Source organism: Rattus norvegicus, chromosome 3, assembly GCF_021556685.1.
Source record: "Rattus norvegicus strain SHRSP/BbbUtx chromosome 3, alternate assembly SHRSP_T2T, whole genome shotgun sequence".
Lineage (NCBI taxonomy): Eukaryota > Metazoa > Chordata > Mammalia > Rodentia > Muridae > Rattus > Rattus norvegicus.
The window spans coordinates 156660153-156666985 of NC_141536.1; positions in this window are offsets into that span (position 1 = coordinate 156660153).

A 6833-nucleotide genomic window follows, 5' to 3' on the forward strand; every position below is an offset into this window, starting at 1 on the left:
CTCTGTCACAGCTTCCAAGCTGTTCTTCAAGCCCTGAGGCTAGGAGTTGGTTTGTGATTGTACTGTTTTGTTGCTGTTACTATTATTGTTCGGGAGATAGGCTCTCACTATGTAGCCTGGATGGCTTGGAACTTGCTATGTAAGTCAGGCTGGCCTGGAACTCATAGTTCCTAAGAGTTGGGATTAAAGATCTGGGACACCATGCCTGGCCTAAATTGGACTCTTGAAAGTAGTAAACGCTGGGGGGCTCAGCTGTTGTTCTTGTGGAGTACCTGGGGTTGATTCCTAGCACACACATGGTGGCTCATAACCATCTGTAACTTCAGTTTCAGGAGATCCAATGGACCGTGGCACCAGGCACACACAGACATGCAGGTAAAACACTCATATATGAATAAACCTGAAACTGTGCTGATTTTGGTTATTAGGAGCCTGGCAAATGGGTCCCTGAGTTTGAAACCAAGTCAGTCTACAGGCTGAGTTCTAAGCCACTAAGAGCTACATAGTCTGTTTAAAAACAAACAAACAAACAAACAAAAAACCCAACCAAGGGTTGGGGATTTAGCTCAGTGGTAGAGCGCTTGCCTAGGAAGCGCAAGGCCCTGGGTTCGGTCCCCAGCACCGAAAAAAAGAACCAAAAAAAAAAAAAAAACAAAAACAAAAACAAAAACAAAACAAAACAAAAAAAAAAAAAAAAACCAACCAACCAAACAAAAAACCCCAACCTGTCCTAAGGGATGACTTAGAAATTAGGAGTCCCCACTGCTCTTGTAGACATTAATTTGATCCCCAACATCTCTGTCAGGTGGCTCACCACTGTCCATAGCTCCTGGGTACCCCACACTGTGCTGTTGTTACAGACTTCTCCTGGGGAGATACAACACACGGCTACTCACCTCAGAAAGGAAGTCTGGACAGACCAAAGTTACGATTGCACCAATGCCCAACTTGGTGAGCCAATGAGTTTTATTGGGGTTGTTTACAAGATTGTGGGATAGGGGTTACTTACAGGAGCAGAAATGACACAAAGTCACACCAGCAAGTGTCTACCCCAGCACAAGTGACAGCTCATAAAAGAAACTGGAAGCACACCATGCAGGCTGCAGGCAGTAGAGCAGGTCAGAGTGTCCTTTCCTGGTGCCTCAATTATTCTGATACTCTTCTAGGCAGCTCAGCTGGTCTCTAAGAGTCTTTTAGCTTGGCTGGTCTGGGAGCGTCTCTCAGCAGTCTTTATTCTTGTCTTCTGGCTGGAGTGTTTGGATCTCAGAGAAAACAGCTACACACTACACACCACATAGTTTTTAAAAGTAGATCTTTATTTCTATACTCACACATGGTGTGTGCATTGTGTGTGTGCGTGGTGTGTGTGCGCGTGTGTGTGTGTGTGTGTGTGTATGTGTGTGGTGTGTGTGGTGTGCCATTGCTCAGGTATGGAAGTCAGAGGACAACTGTGGGAACCAGTGCCCTCTTGCTAACATAAGGGCCCTGGGGACTGAACTTAGATGGTCAGCTCTGGTGGCAAACAAACAACAAAATGTTAAGCAAATTCCAGACAAATATTACAGTAAAAAAATGCATTCACTAAAAGGGATAATTTAATATGTATAAAACATCTGCAGGGGTTGGGGATTTAGCTCAGTGGTAGAGCGCTTGCCTAGGAAGCGCAAGGCCCTGGGTTCGGTCCCCAGCTCCGAAAAAAAGAACCAAAAAAAAAAAAAAAATCTACAAATAAAAAATAAGGAAAACAGGCAAAGAGTATATAGGCAGGCATTCCACAGAAACAGTAATTAAGGGACTTAGCCATAGTGACTCTAAGAAGCCTCTTCTCTTCGATCCTTTGCTCCTCTGCACGAGTATGGGTGTGCCATGGAGCAGGTGTAGAGGTCAGAGTGCAGATGTCAGAGGTCACATTCCAGTGTCAGCCCCCACCTTGTGTCTTGTCTGAGAGGGGCTGTCCTTTCTGCGATCCTTACTTGCCACTGTGTATGCTGGCCATGACCTGGATTCTCCTGCCCATCACAGGAGCCCTGGGGCTACGTGGGCCTGGGGAGTCCTCACACCTGAAGGACAAGCTCTCTACCCATTGAGCAATCTTACCAGCTCTCGTTTAGGTTGAGTCTCCTGCGTAGCTCTGGCTGGCCTGGAACTCAAGATCTGCATGACTGGGATTATAGGTGTACACCACTACTTGTGCTGTTTTGTGCTGTGTGGTTTTTTTTTTTTTTTTTTGACAGTCTCCAGTGTAGCCCAGGCTGGCTGGTATGAGACAATATCGAAATCAGTGTGATGGACCCAGAATGTGGCTCAATGGTCGGGTGTTGACTATAATTTCTGTAAACAGCTTAGATGTTTAGCATTTCAGGCTGAAAAGTAACTAACTTGAACACCGTTGATGGACGTTCGGAGTCACAGGAAGCACCTTGCTCTTCTCTGAGGATACCATTCTGTGAACAACTGGCAGTGTCTTGCCAGCATGAGGACTGTGGAACTTCACCTCTAGAAATCCAACTTACACATATACAAAGAAGTGACAAACACCAGCTGTGCATGGTGGCTCAACACCTGATCTACTCGAGAGGCTCAGGTAGAAGTATTGTGAGTTCAAAGCCAGCCACGTGGTAAATTCCAGGCAGATCTTGACTGCATGGTAAGACCTTAAGTAAAACAGGAACGACAAAGCCATAGTCTGGGCTACATGGTGTAACTGTCTCAGAAAAACCAAAGGCACTTGCCTAGTCTGTTCAGTGCCCTGGATTCATCTGGGAACCTTAAATGATAAAAGGTTTTCCACCATGCATTGAATAGCAAAACACAAGACAGAGCCCAAGTCTTTTTTTTTTTTTTTTTTTTTTTTTGAGACACCATCTTGTAGCCCAGGCAAAAGATGGCCTTGACTTCTTGGTCCCTCCATGTCCTCTCAACTGCAAGGATGACAGGTTTGAACCAGCACACCCAGTTCACTTGGTGCTGTGGCTGGAACCTGGGACTTCTTGCATGCTAGGCAAACCCTCTGCCAGCCCAGCCCCAACCCAAGCCCCAAGTGTTCTTTACAGGAATGCCCCTGTCCTAGCTGGCCCACAGGATCCCGTGCTATAATGTGCAGAAGATGGATTAGGAGTCCCATTGTATAAAAACAAGCACAGGGAGACAGACGGAGCATGTGCGAGAGAGACGAGCTCTCAGGATAAAATTCCACACAGCAGTTCGCTTCCACGAGGCGCCTTTTTCATTGCTATCTCCTTTCCTTTCCGACATTTCGGTGTTTTCCTACTCAAAAACTTCAATTCAAAACCAGTTGCCAACCACCCCCTCCCCAGGATATTCCATGTAAAAACAGGTACCTCTGCAGTTGGGGAGATGGCTGAGTCTTTCTTGCTCCTGGGTAGAGGCGGTGCACACATTCCATCCCAGCCAGTACTTGAAAGGCAGAGGTGGCGGATCAGAGTTCGAGCCCAGCCTTGTCTAGAGTGAGTTTCAAGGCAGCCAGGGCTACACAGAGAAATTATGCCTTAAAAAAAGAACAACAATAACAATAACAACAACAAAGTGCTAGTTGGTCTTCCAGAGGACCAGAGTCCCTTCCCAGCACCCACACTGAGTGGCTCACAACTCCCTCTAACTTTAGCTCTAGGGGAGCCCAGGCTCTCTTCTGACCTCCTCCTCTCTGTGGGCAGCTGCATGCATGGTACATACATTCTTTTTTTGTTTGTTTTTTTTTAGAGAGTATTTACACATCAGACATGAGGCAGTTATCTTTTTTCTAACAGCTTTTCTTTCCATGTACATATCTGTGTGAGTGTATGAACGGGTTCTGGAATCTGAACTCCAGTCCTCTGGAAGAAAAGCAAGCACTCTTGTTTTTGTTTTTGTTTTTTTTTTTTTTAAAAACAAACTTATTCATTTTATATCCTGCTCACTGCTCCCTTCCTCATCACCCCCTTCCACAATCCTTTCCCCTTCCTCTTTTCTGAGCAGTAGGTTGCCCTGGGTATCTCCCCAGCCCCCACTCCCGTACTTAAAGTCTCTGTGAAGCTAGGCGCTTCCTCTCCCACTGAGGCCAGACAAGGCAGCCCAGCTAGTAGAACATACCCCACATACAAGCAACAGCTTTTGGGAGAGCCCCCACTCCAGTTGTTTGGAACCCTCAGGAAGACCAAGCTGCACGTCTGCTACGCATGTGCAGGAAAGCCTAGGTCTAGCCTGTGTATGTTCTTCGGTTGGTGGTTCAGACTGAGAACTCCAGTAGTCCAGGTTAGTTGACTCTTTTGGTCTTCCCGTGGAGTTCCTATTCCTTTTGGGGCCTGCAGCAAGCATTCTTAACTGCCATCTCTATAATCTGGGCAACGTCCATTTAGAAGGACACCTGTCCGTCTCTTCAGCCTTCCTCCACCTGCCTGGCCCTGTGGCTACTGGATTCAGGATCCTCAGCTCCTGGGACCTGACTCCAAGGAGACTGGTGAAGACACTTGGGCAGAGTCTCTGGGGTGGGATCTGTACATGTGGTCTCTGCAATTCCAGCTGCTGGCAGTCTGGCTGGCACCTGTCTGTCCTGGTTCTTGTTGCACCTCAACCAATTCAATAGGGTTTCTGGAAGGGAACCATAGTGGTCATTAGGCTGCCTAGGAGACCTACTTCCAGCAGGCAAGGGATCCAAGACTGCAACTGTAACATCCCTGTCTTTTATTTTCTTGGGGCTCACATGGAGCTGGCTCGAATTTGTTTCTGATTTGTGTCTATACGTTCTCCCTTAGTTCCAGAGAAGGGACTTAAGAGATGGCAGGCAGCTAGGATGTTGTCCACTGTGCTACTAGTGGCTCTTGGCTCTATATTAGCCCATCCTACCAGCCCAGACAATGAGTCACTCTAGGTATTTTGCTCAGTACTGGGGAGGAAGCCCCTCTGGGTAGTGAATGACAAACAGGTGTCTGTCTAGAATGAAGGTGACCCTTAGGTGGGAGACTGCAGACTCTGAGCTGTTGCTGACAGCAACCCAGCAGCCCCTCTGGCGCAGCAAACGGATGTTTCCTTGAGCATGAGCTAGTCACCTGCAGGGAGGCCCCTGGTTATCTCTAAGAGATTCAGGGTTAGGAAGACGACTCAGTGGATAAAGGCACTTCCCGAGTAAGCCTAGTGACCAGAGTTGGCTGACATCAGTCATCCTCAAGGATCATGATGTGCAGGTTAAGGCATCTGGGTCACCATTGCAAAAGGAAGTTTTCTGGAAAGTTTGGAGCTGTAGCCCTAGCTGGGCTTGCAATCTGACTCCAGGGCCATCTACCACAGCCGTGTAGTCAGAGTTCAGCTGCTAAATCTCCTCGGACCCTTTTAATCTTCCAGAATCAAGATGTCTCCTATGAACCCTAGACCCTACTCTTGACTTACCTTCATATCGTTTCCTTAGATGAGACAAAGTCTGTGTAACCCTGGTCTTCAAACTCAGAGACCTATCTGCCTCTGCCTTCTACATGCTCAGACTGGTCTAAAATCCACCATGTTGGGCTGATTGCTTCTTTTTTAAGCAGAGCAGGTCTCAGGCTTTGAGCCCTCAGCCCGCATGCAAGAAATTTTGGGTTCCATTCCCAGTACCATACAAACCACGTGGTAGTTGGTGAGCAACTATCATCCTAGCACTTGGGAGATGGGGCCAGAGGATCAGAAATTGTTCATTCTTGGCTACAAAGCAAGCTAAAGTCAAGGATGGGGTGTAAGACTTTGTCTCCTTTCCCTGACAAAAGGCGCCGGGGTGGTGGTGAGACGAATGAGTTTGTCTCCCATGCACAGAACTCTCTCCAGGTTTTTTTTTTTGCCCCGTGCTAGAAAAAAGAGGCGTGGGTTCAAGCAGGCGGCAGGAAGTTCAGTGGGAGGATTTAGACTCTCAAACCTTTCCTGTCAGTCCCAGCCAGGGAAGCCTTTCTCATGCAACCAACCGATCTTCTTGCAGTACAAGGTTGCACAGGATGTGGCTGGGAACTCCAGCCCCGGAGACTCTTGAAATTGCCTTTTTTCTTGACTGAGGGGCCACAATTCTCTGAACCTTGTGGGCAGCTCCAAAGCTTTCATTCCTATTGAGAGGCTGCAGGGAGCAGGGCATGGCTGCTTTGAGAACTCAAATGGAACTCCATGTCCCATAGTCCCAGGGATGCCCTTTAGACGCAATACTTCCCCAAACTCCCAGTTTTTATTTGCGCCCCCAAAAGTACCTAGTCTATTGGGGCATACATCTGGAGAAGGGTCATATGAATACAGTACCTGAATGCAAAAATGACTTGCAGTGGTGTCTTTCTGTGCCTTTTTTCTTTTCCCTTTTCTTTCTTTCTTTTTTTTTTTTTTTTTGGAGCTGGGGACCGAACCCAGGGCCTTGCCCTTGCTAGGCAAGCGTCTGTGCCTCCTTTTTGAAGAACTTTGAAAGTGCAACCCAAGGATTTCTAGCACGGAGTACCTTTTGCCTCCTGTCAGTCTCAACAGATTCCTGTCTACACTGCGACCACACCAAACTGTTGTCTAAGTTCAAGTTCTAGAGGATGGAAAACAGTTACTCGTCAAGGTTTCAGGATAAAACTGGGTACCATCGGAAGCCAGGCTCCCTGTCGCTGAGGGGGGATATCGCTGTTATGCTGGAGTCTTCTGAAATGGTGTCAGTCTTCCCCCTTTAACTGTGTTTAGGATTTTCCTGATCTTTCATACCAATGCTGTATTGAACCAGGCATCCAGTTGGTACCAGCTCTGAACAGCAGGGTTAGAAAATCAGCAAGCAGGAACAGACCATTGCTTGACAGTCTTATGTAAAAAGTTCAGTGAACATTAGATATATCACTCAGGTTGAAGGCATATTC